Source organism: Pinus tabuliformis, chromosome 1_1 (genome assembly GCF_031772625.1).
Source record: "Pinus tabuliformis cultivar Carrire ecotype Pingquan chromosome 1_1, CPIR1, whole genome shotgun sequence".
NCBI classification, from domain to species: domain Eukaryota; kingdom Viridiplantae; phylum Streptophyta; class Pinopsida; order Pinales; family Pinaceae; genus Pinus; species Pinus tabuliformis.
In genome coordinates, this window is record NC_142297.1 from 779,928,160 (window position 1) to 779,939,870 (window position 11,711).

At 36.8% G+C, this 11,711-nt stretch overlaps 1 pseudogene; it reads right to left on the reverse strand.

Annotated features, from left to right (window-relative positions):
- Positions 1–388: 388 nt before the first annotated feature.
- On the reverse strand, positions 389–1,653 carry LOC149216314 (pre-mRNA-processing-splicing factor 8A pseudogene; annotated as a pseudogene).
- Between the last annotated feature and the right edge of the window lie 10,058 nt (positions 1,654–11,711).

Consider the following 11,711-nt stretch of genomic DNA (forward strand, 5'->3'; position numbering starts at 1 on the left):
AGAGCATTAGCCTCCACAAGCCTCTTAATCGCCTTCATGTTCACCCATAAATTATTGGTATTGAAGATTTTGAACTTTTCAATCGAACCAGGCAAACGATTTCTCTCTAACACCTCGGCTATGAGTTTTGTTGTCGCTATAGTGATCAATGGTGTAGTAGGAGCACCTTTCCAAACAACACAATTGCCACAAACCAAAGTGATGCATGCAGTCCACCCAAGTACAGCACATGGAAAGTTGAATGCAGTAATTACTCTGACTATGCCAAGAGGATTCTAAACCTCCATCATCATATGATTGGGCCATTCTGAAGGTATGATGGAGCCATTCAACTGTCGACTTAAGCCAACCGCATAATCACACATGTCAATAAATTCTTGAACCTCTCCTATCCCTGAGTAGGACGGTGATCCTCGTGATAAAAGTCATGAGGAGCTCCAAGCTTAATTCCATACTTCATACTGACTGTATGCTTAACACCCATGAAGTTGTAATTCCAATGACCATTATCTGGTACCATGTAAAATCCCAGGTAACGGTCACTGAGAAGCATTTGTACTTTCTCATAATGAGTAGGCAGATAACCATGTGGATTGCTTCCAGTGTCTTTGTTGAGCCGCCCCCATTCATAACCTGTTGGAGTAAGCTTATATGCAGTTAAGGAGCAGGAGCCGGGAGTGAAACTGCATGTAGGAATGATACATTTCTCTCCATCCCACTGCTTATTATTCTCCAAGATTCGAGCATGGCATGTTAAGTCCTGAGGTGATAATTGAGGAAGCTCGTTGGGTTGTGTATGCATCCATCCCAAAGGCTCTAAATCATTCAAAAATTCGTGCTCCGGCAAAGCCAAAGGCAAATGAACTTGCTAATGTGTTCCCCATTGTGGAGGCATAGCTATACAGCGAATTTTCTTCACCTGTGGATTGTCGGGAAGGCTTATACCATAAATATACCCCGAAATATGAGTCCTAAGGTCAGCTATGCAAATGAATTTTTTCAATATTTTCTTTGGCATAATGTATGTATAGCCAGTTTCCTTGATATCATCAGAGTTAACATATATATGATTGACTCGGAGATAGATACTTGTGGCAGATATTTCCCTTACACGCCAATCCGTTTTAGAACCAAAAGCAGCCTGCTCAAATAGACTAGTTGTGGTGACAATCAACTTATCACCTTTCACATTTGTAGTCCTCGTGGTAACTGCAGTGCGCTGGCTTGCTTCCTTTTCCTGCTTTTCAATTTCAGCAATCTGTTGCCTTTCTCTGCGAGGATTTTTCCCATCTCCAACTATCGCCTGCCCAATCCACCACAGATGCAGGTGAAAATGACCTTGAACTCGCCAGTATGCTCCTCTGGAACCTGTGCAATCTCTAGAAGCTGAACTCGGCCTTCATAAGAGATAAGCGTACCACCTTTTACATCCTGTGAGAGTAGTTCATCAAGCTTCTCACTGTTCAAAAGAGCAGGGAAAACATCTCCATGACCAGGTGGCAAATTCATAATGGCATTCTCAATAAGATAAACCAAGTGGCACAGTTGATTCTCTTGAGACGTTGTATTCTGTTTTCCAGGCTTCATCAAAAGAACGGTTCTCCCATTTGTATAACTGAATCTTTTAATTGATGCCAGCGAGCAACTTTCCATTAAATACATGCAGATTGTAAATAGAACCCTTTGTCTCCTTCTCAGCAACAACTGCAACATGTGCCAGTACCAAGACACCTAACGACCTAAAACACAGCAGATTCTGATAAGTATGACAGCTGGGTGAGATTTTCTATGGATCAGCACAAAATCACCTAGACTGGGTTTCTGCGCTACGAAATCACCTGAAACATGTTGCGCTGCGAAAACACCTAAAACTGACTTATGCGCTACGAAAACACCTAAAGAGCTTTGTAGCACATAATAACCTTTGAACAAAGCTGACACATGGAAATTGTGTGAATTATGAGACCAGTGGTGAATGAGAATGCATAGTGGACTCCTAAGACTCAGACTCTAAGGCAAACAAAAACTCAAACCTAGACTAGCACCAAATCTTTACCATCAAACTAATGTGAGCAGTTTTGGAATTAGAATTCTTAAGTGATAACATAACCATTTATCTACGACATCTGCGTCTATCTGACCCTCGAATATGGGGATTTCAAAATTAACTTGTACCTTAAAGGGTGTGGCGTTTCTAGAGTAGCTGCTGGAAGTCGATGCATCGCTTCTGGGTAGCCGTTGAAGGATCTGGGCAAAGTTGTCCATCATCGCTTTCTGTTGTCGCTCGAGGGCTTCTTCGAGCAAGATTTTGATAGGATCTCCTGCCCCCTTGTCTTTCTTCTCATCCGCCATGGGAGGTCGTCGGGATTTGCGAGGCTGGTCTTGCAAAGGTTCGACCAGTTCAAGCCCTAACTCCTTATATCCCGACCTTGTTGGGGACATGCAAAGAAAAACAGAGAAAAAGCAGACCGCTCTGATACCACTAATCCGGACTTAAACATGAATGCAACAAATTACAGAGATAACCATAAACACAGATATGCAGCGGAAATAATACTTCATTTCATTAATGTAAAATACTGAAATATGCTTACAAACAGTAATGGAAATAAACTAGCTAGGGTGATGGTAGCTTATCTCTGAGAAGAGATGTGGTGGCTACATGCCTCTGAACTGTGTTACAATGAGGCTCGAAGGCCTATTTATTGTTGAGAAACAATGGAAAACCCTTAACATTCCAAAACCTAACCCTAGAAGATGAAACGCCAAACTGTGGGCCCTGTTTGGGTAAATTGGTACACCAACTTCTTGGGGTCGTAACTTTGGCATACGATCTCTGTTTGACGCATACAATAGCTCGTTAGAAAGATCTATCCGAGCACTACCACTTTGGGAGGCAAAATGGGTCCATGGACCCCTGTTGCCCCATATTTCCCAAAAAACGTCGTTTAGGGCCTCAAAACGGCTCCGGAAGTTCAAGACCCGAAAAACTGCTAAAAATAGTAAGTTGTGCTACAATTAAGGAAACTGAAAATGCTGAGAGAAACAATGGTGGGGATCTAGGTGGCCACCAATATCCACCTGGATCAATAACATCCTTCAAGGTGATAGGATCCCCATGCTCCCTTTGAAAAGTAACCATGCCTAATCCAGTAGCACTATACCAATCCCGTTGTCACCCATATCGATATGAATCTGGAGATCCTTCTCCTCCATGTCACTGAATAACTCCTTGTCACCAATGATGTGGAATGAAGCTCCACTGTCTAAGTAACATACACTTCCCATCATTAATGACACCATGCATGCAATGAGGGAAAATTCCAACTCGAATTGAGAGGCCAAAGCCTCACACGTCGCTCCTCCTGGGGAATTCTTCTTGGAATTATTGAACGGAGAATTTGTAGCAAAATGTCCCAGCTCATGACAATGAAAGCACTTAACTCTCAACATGTCTTTCTTCTTACCTCCATGGCAATAATCCGATTTGGAATGGGATGCCTTCCCTTTCCCCTTCTTTGCCTTACCTTCTAAGGCATGATTTTCTTCATCATCAATCTTTGATGAGGAACCATCTCTGGTGTTCCTTCTAATCTGCTCCTATATCAAATTCGACCACAGTCGTTCCCAATCTAGCAACTTCTCCATTCCATTCACAGATTCCTAATAGTTATTCCAACTCTTAGGAAGCCCTAGGAGAGCTAAGCTTACCATATCATCCTCGGCAATGGTTATTCCAACACTTCCAAGCTCACCACGGCAGGTTGTGAACTTGGTCAAGTATCTTGGAATTGTCTCGCCTTTCTCCATCCTGATTTTTCTAATTTTGTCTTTCAGTGCCAACTTCCTATGGTCACTGCTATTCTGGAACAAGTTTGTCAATGCTTTCCACATAGCATACAAAGTTTCCTAAGCCATTCGTCTAGGTTTTGTTCATTTGATGTCTTTGGCTTAGGAATGTATTGATCAATGAATTCCTTGAGGCCATTATCCTCCAGCACTACCTCCATCCTATCCTTCCAGGCTATATAATTCAAGTTTTCTTCCAAGGAATACTTGAGCCTCAAACCGTAGAAATCCATATGCTGATCCTGAAGTACGTATTGCAAATTCGAAGTTGACTTGTAACCCCAAAATCAAAACTTCAAAATATCCTCTAGTATATTGTCTTCAGCTCCTATACCATGTAGATTTTCTTGTAGATTCACAGCTCATGTAATATACTAGAACAAAAGACAAGAATATACTTCTATTTTCAACTAGCAGAAGCCAATAGATCGATGAAAAAAATAATAGCAAGAGGAAGACAAATCAATGGCACATAACTAATAAGTGTCTCTGGGGAAAGCTACTACTCAAAACCTTGCCTATCTGTATTGCATTAATCATAAATATATGTGAACATACAAAGCAAGTTCTCACTAGAACAATTTGACACAAGTATGCTCAACTCTCTGCTCACAAGCTAGCTCCGGCCAACACTTAGCCAATTTCTTCTACTCTCCAAGCCCCTATTTCCTTACATAATTCCTAGGATCAATAGCCCATATTAATTAGGAATTCAATGCTTCCAAAATTGCGGAATACCATCTAGGTCCTTTCCTAATTACATGCACCATCTGTACAACTTGGAAAATTATACAACTGATAGTACATTGTCCCTGCACTCTAGTCTCAACTGGGTCTTTCTCAGAACTGACATGCATGAGTTTCCCATGAGTGAATCTTCAGTTATCTGGAGTAGTACTTGTGGATGCACCAATGCACCAACTGACTACTAATCCTCTACTAGTTCAACAAATAATTAGAACTAGTTTAACTGCCTATAACTCAATAAATTGAGTTATCTAATTACAACTCAACTAAACTCATCCTGGACACATAAAACTTAGGGAGAACATATACATGACTTCAAAAAGACTTTCAACTCAATTTTCCTAAGCCAATTAACTCAATTAAACTTAATTAACTATTTACAAGTTGCTATGAGAATAGAATTCGATTTAATTCTCAGTTTAAATTCAAGGACAAATTTAAACTAGAATTTCTTATTTCCATTTCTCAACAGAGAGCTTGTGTGTGGGAACAAATACTAAGTATAGTGGTTGAGTCATCCTGGGGATGGGATCTTGAATGAAATGAAATTTATGTACGTTGAAAGTTATGGGATGACGAGCTACAAGATGATGTGGAAAGAGGGAGTCTTGAGGCCCAATGAAATAATAAAAATGCAAGGGAGAAGAGCTCACAATAAAATGTATACTTGTTGAGATATCCAAGAGTTTATAAAAAGAGTGAAACCAAAGGAAAAGGGACATAATGATTCCCTCCAGAACGAGACAAACATTGCAGTGAAAAAAGATTGATCTGGGCCAACCTTAGCAAATGAGTATTTTTAGAAAGCATAGGGGCATGGATCTAAAACAAATATGGAAATGGAGAGGAGTCCTCTATTTCTCATTGATAGATTTCATTCAAGACTCCTTCACCTTTTTCACCGTTGCAATTTTTGGCTCACATTATTCGCTTGCAAGACAATAATGCAGTGAGAAAAGGCTTTATATCCAATATTAGTTTTCTGCTAGTGATACCCAAAGATTCAGCTACATCAAAATAACAAACACAAATCATTATAATTCACCTCATAAATCTTCGAATTGAAGTAAATGTGAAGCAAATCAATTGTAGAAAGGCACATCATGTGAAAAAATTAAAATTCTGATGAATGAGTGTAAACTTCTGGAAAATGTTCATGACCAGATTTTATTGAAATCATTTTTAATCATTGTTTTTCGAAAAATAAAAGGTTTTTTGCTCGCTTATTCTTCTACATGCATTATTAAAAGAAAAACAAAACAAAAGAAATCTATATTAAACTAATTCTACTCTTAATCCCACTCTACACAATAGATTAAAATTAAGTAAAATTGTACTTCCATGAAGCCAACCAAGCTCTTTTATTCCTACATATATGCACATACCAAAAATTAGTATTAAAAAAAAGAAAACGATTATTGTTGAATGAAAACTTCAACCCATTATGTACATGAATTTCTAAGAAATTTAGAAAATTAAACTTACTTATAATAAACCTATCTTGAAACTTATTCTCCAACCAAATTTCTATGGGATTGTAAAAATCAGGATGAACATTTGTTAATGGTTGGAGAGAATTCCAAGAGTAGGACAAGAGATTATATTCAAATGATATAACTTTAGATGTTATAGCTTGTGAAAAAATGTTAGAATTATGTACATGATGCAAAAAATTAGCAATTTTTTTTGTGTAATTAAACTTTCCAAACAACTTTCAAATGGATTATGAAAAGTTGAATGGAAACCTAATGAATATTTTAGAAGATCATTAGATAGATAATATAGCTAGTCAAATTGTGATGTTACACTCCCAAGTGTTGGTTCTTGTTGAAAATGTATTTGGGAAGAAAAATGAGTTGATATGAAGTGAACATTAAATAAAATTGAAATATTAGAAGGTCCTGATGCTCATGACTAATGCCTAGAAATTCATTTTCACATTGGTCCATTGGGGCGCTTAGTGAGTGTCCAATCCTTGATTGGTCCATGTGCCAGCATAGGATAACCAACAATCTAAAAATAAAAGAAGTATATAAATATGAAAATAACCATAGTAAATGAAGCATAAATAATAAAATTACATCACTTTATACGTTGTTGTTATAAAAAAATTGAGATTTATTTAGAAAATTGTCCTCCTCATAAGTGTCAGCCAAGATATTATAATAAAAACTTTTACTGGCATCTACTTGTGAATTAAAAGGGGGCTCTAGACTATGACCAAGAATGGGAACTTGAATAATTTCAAGATCAAGAATTGGAATGAATTTCTCTTCAAGAAAAATGGAGTTGTCATGACATTCTGGTAGTTCAAGATGAGAATCATTTGTAGTGATATCAATAGAAGAAGATCCTTCAACTTGAAACATGGATTGATTTTGAGTATCGAGAAAAATATAATTTAATGATTGATGGGATAACTCAATATATTATTTTATTTACCTTATTAACTAATTTGCTAATGGTTAACTTTGGGCAATGATGCATCCCTATTTATTCCTGAAGATCGATTGATTTTTTCACATGTCCTGAGGATAAACCACATTAGTTGGTTCGAAAGACATTTATCTACATTATGGATCACAAAAGTCTTAGACCTAACATAACTCAATATTCTCAAACTCAAAATCATCATCATAAATAACTTGACAATTTTCATTAACATTTGCTTCCTTTTCATAAGACATTAAAACAAAAATAAATATTGGATAACGTTTTAGCACAGTTGAAAAGGTGATCATTGAATGACTCTTTGCTCTGATAAAAAATAATTGGAAATTCATAATTTATAATATTTATAACAACTCCAATGTTTTCCAGAATATCATTTGTGCAAGGAGGAATTGTTGGAGTGTAAAAAAATGAATTAGAATTAGCAAAAAGATCAGGTTAAAAAGAGAAGCAACTATTTGAAGCTATGAACCTGAAAATTTCCCTTCCTGTAGATTCTTGTTCTTTTTCATAATGCAAATTTCATGTTCTTCATCATGTATTTGGCTTACCACATTTTCCTGAAGATTGATGTTTGACTGCTCCAAAATTTGTGATTGATCATGAGTTTCAACATGAGAAAATTCAACAATATTTGTGGCAAACTGCACATTGTTGGAATTTTGAATTTGCATTATTGCTTTCTAATTTGCTTTGCTAAATATTATTCGTTGATTTTGTTACTTGTTGATTTTTTGGAAAAATTATAAACATCAGATTTATTAGCAAATGATTCTTCAATAGCAGCATGATTTAAAGCATTCTCAGTATCAACATTGTTTATGTTAGATGATTTTATTCTTTCCTAAGAAGACTAATTAGCAATTTCTGCATTTTCTTCTTGAAGAGAGTCAACCATGTTAATAATAACGAGAGACTCTTTAACAATGGACAATGTGCTAATAAAAATAGTATCTTTGGGTTTATTATAGCTAGAGAAATACAAGGAAGGGTAACAATATGTTGAAACCATTCGATCAATTCAATTTGATGAGGTAAATCTTACGCTTGAAATTGTAAACAAACTAATTTAAATCTAATAAGAAAATTTTCAAAAGATTCCTCTTCAAATCTACAAAGACTTTCAAGTTGATTAAATACATTCTCATAATCATATTCCTGAAAAGTATGGATGAACATTTTTGTAAACTTGTCCCAAGTATGACAAAGGCAACTAGCAGTGATTGACCCCAATATTTGGCTAATTCTGTCAAAGTAAGAGTAAATATCCTACAAATCACACCTTCATCAATATCATAACCATTACAATTTAAAATAAATTGAAGAACATAATCAAAAGCAGAAACATTCTCTTTACCATTAAACTGTATTTTTGACAAGTGCTTTACTACCTTTATTGGAGTGGTGGAAGGAGCCATTGTAAATAGATAAATTTTAAAAATACAAGACTATAAAAAGGACTACTTGTCAGTGGCCCTACTAGCATCAAAATTGTTGATGGCCAAAAATTACCGAAATCAACAATTGGGAGATCACCTAGTCAGGGCCCCAATTAAGCCCTTATATGTTTCGAATGGTGATTATGATTGGTTCTAATGGGTCGAATTACCCTGTTGGGTCCCTATAATACTAGTGATTACCCCATTACTATTGTAGTTATACCCCTTATTTATATTGTTGTGCCCCCATTGCCCCCATATTGTTATTAATGTGCCCATAGAATCCCTCTATTGTTATTTTTGTGGCTTTATATTATTATTGTTAGGTCGGCTGGATTATATTGTGACTCCTTAGACTCCTATATATAGAAAGGAGGTTTTGTCATTTGAATCATCGAAGAATTGTTCATTTATGTAATGTAAAGGAGGTTTCCCCCTCAAAGAGGCTGAATTCTAAGGCGTTGATCTATCTTTTCTATCTTTTCTTGAGCTGGTTTCATAACATTTGGTATCAGAGCTTTGGATTCTAGGGTTTCGCTGCTCCAAACAGGTCATAGTGGAATTTTCACTATAACTTTTTTTCTGTGACGTTTCAGAAGTCGCAAAAAAAACCCATTTGATAAGAAATTGCGTTGAACCTTGGGACCGAATTTCAGAGCTTTTTGCGCGACATTTTCAGAGATATGATCTGAGGAAGTTGGTCTTTTTGCAGACTCCTCAATTACATTCAAAACAGGTGACCTGGGGAAAATTGTCATAACTTTCTCTCTGAGGATCGGATTGAAATTTCGTAAGAAGTTACAGAAAGAGGACAGAATGTAGTTTCTTGTCAGCATTTTTCAGATCCATAGGCCGAAACAATGACTCGTGGCACGTCGTACAAGTTTGCTCTACTGAACTAGTCTATAAGCAAGTCACTATGGGAGATTTCGCATAACTCTTCCTTGGAGAAACCAATTTGGGTCAGACTTGTGCAATTGGAAAGAGGACTCAGAAGGCTACTACAGGTCAAAATTTCAGAACTGGATGATCCGAAATTACAGAGATACATCAAATTCAATATCAGGCTTCTACAAAGTGAAAAAAGGTGTGTAGTTTTTTTTTAAATTTTTGCATAAGCTTGGTTTGAAGGAATTCAAAGGGCATAGTAAAGCATTATTATCAGTAACTGATGCCCCGAGGAAAGAAAATGCAAACACCTAGTAAGGAACCTGAAAGCTCTAGCATGACTCATGAAGAAGAGGAAGAAATGCTACATGATATATCAAAATTACAAGAACAAGTGCAACAAATGTCACGCTCACAAAAGCTAATAGAAGCTAAGATAAATGGCGTGGAATCTAAGATAAATGGCGTGGAATCTAAGATAAAGGGCATGGAAGCTAAGATGGATGATTTGAAGATAGATTTGAAGACAGACATGGCAGATTTGAAGACAGATTTGACAAATTTTCTACAAAAAATACTTACTAATGGTGAAAAGGTTGTAAAGGAAACTCATGATGTGAACAAAAGAAATGTTAATCATGATTCCATAGACTCTAATGTTGGATCGAAGACCCACCATATTCCAAAAATCGATATGAGGAAGTTTGATGGCAAGGATCCCGCCACATGGATATTACAGATGGAGCAGTTCTTCGATCTCAATAATGTGCAAAACACACAAAAGGTACGTATGGAAACTTTATATTTGGAACCAAATCAGTTTGTATGGTATCAATGGCTTTGCTCTCATAAACAATTTATCACTTGGGAAATTTTTACGGAAGAATTGATAGCACATTATGAGGATACAAAAAGCAACACTTTTTTTAGCCAATTGATAAGTCTCAAACAAAAGGGTTCAATAATGGAGCACATTGAGGAGTTCCAAAAATTGAACATAAGGGTAAAAGATATTCCAGAGGAGCATAGGATTGATGTGTTCATAGGGTCTTTAAAGGATAATATCCAACATGATGTTTGCCTTTGGGAACCTGATTCATTAGAGAAGGCATTCAGGTTAGCAAAAAAAATGGAAAGCAAAATTATGGCAACTAGGAAGCATACCACTCACAACTATAAAGACGGAAGTGTTGTTGCCCCTAATCTTCCACAACCTATAAGGTTGACACCACAAAAATTGGAAGAAAAAAGAGCAAAAGGGCTTTGTTACAGTTGTGATAGCAAATACACTAAAGGTCATAAGTGTGCTGAGAAGAAATTATTCTACATAGATTGTGAAGAGGAAGAAGAAAAGGAGCAAGAAAGGTCAAAAGAAGAGGATATGCTCCAGGAACAAAGCCTAGATGAAGAACAAATAAATCTGACCATATCTTGTAATGCATTGGCGGGAATTACCACTCCTCAAACCATCAAGATAGAAGGACAAATCAAGAAGAAAAAGGTAATAGTGTTGATTGATTCAGGAAGCACCCACAATTTTATTCATTGTAGGGTAGCAAAAGAATTGAATTGCTTCCTATATCCAGCACCAGAGTGTCAAGTGATGATTGCAAATGGAGGAACAATAAATTGCTCTGGAAAGTGCCATAATATCAAGCTATCCATGGGAGAATATGTATTGACTAGCCCAATGCTTTCCATTCCAATGGGAGGTGCTGATGTTGTACTAGGAGTCCAATGGCTACAATCCTTGGGTACAATAGCTTTTAATTTTCAAGAACTTTTCATCAAATTTTCTACGGAAGGAAAGGAAGTTGAATTAAGGGGTATTGCAGGGAAACCAGGAAAGATAATCAGCTCTAATGGTATGACAAAGCTTCTAAAAAAGGAGCAAAGGGGTGTAATTGCACAATTATGTTCGCTAGATGTTTCCACATTAGAATCATCTATTTCTCCAGATCTCCAAAAAGTCCTGGACAATCATTCCAAGGTATTTGAGACTCCCAAAGGTCTCCCACCTATGCGTGATCATGATCATGCTATTCATCTGATTCCAGGAAGTGTTCCTCCAAACATCAGGCCGTACAGATATCCCTATGTCCAAAAAAGTGAAATTGAACGTATGGTTGCAGAAATGCTAGAGGCTGGTATAATTCAACCGAGTCAAAGTTCTTTCTCTGCTCCAGTAGTATTGGTGCACAAGAAGGATGGATCATGGCGCATGTGTCCGGATTATAGGGAGCTCAACAAGCTCACTATTAAAGATAAGTTCCCCATTCCTGTCATTGATGAATTACTAGATGAATTGCATGGATCAATTTACTTCACCAAGTTGGA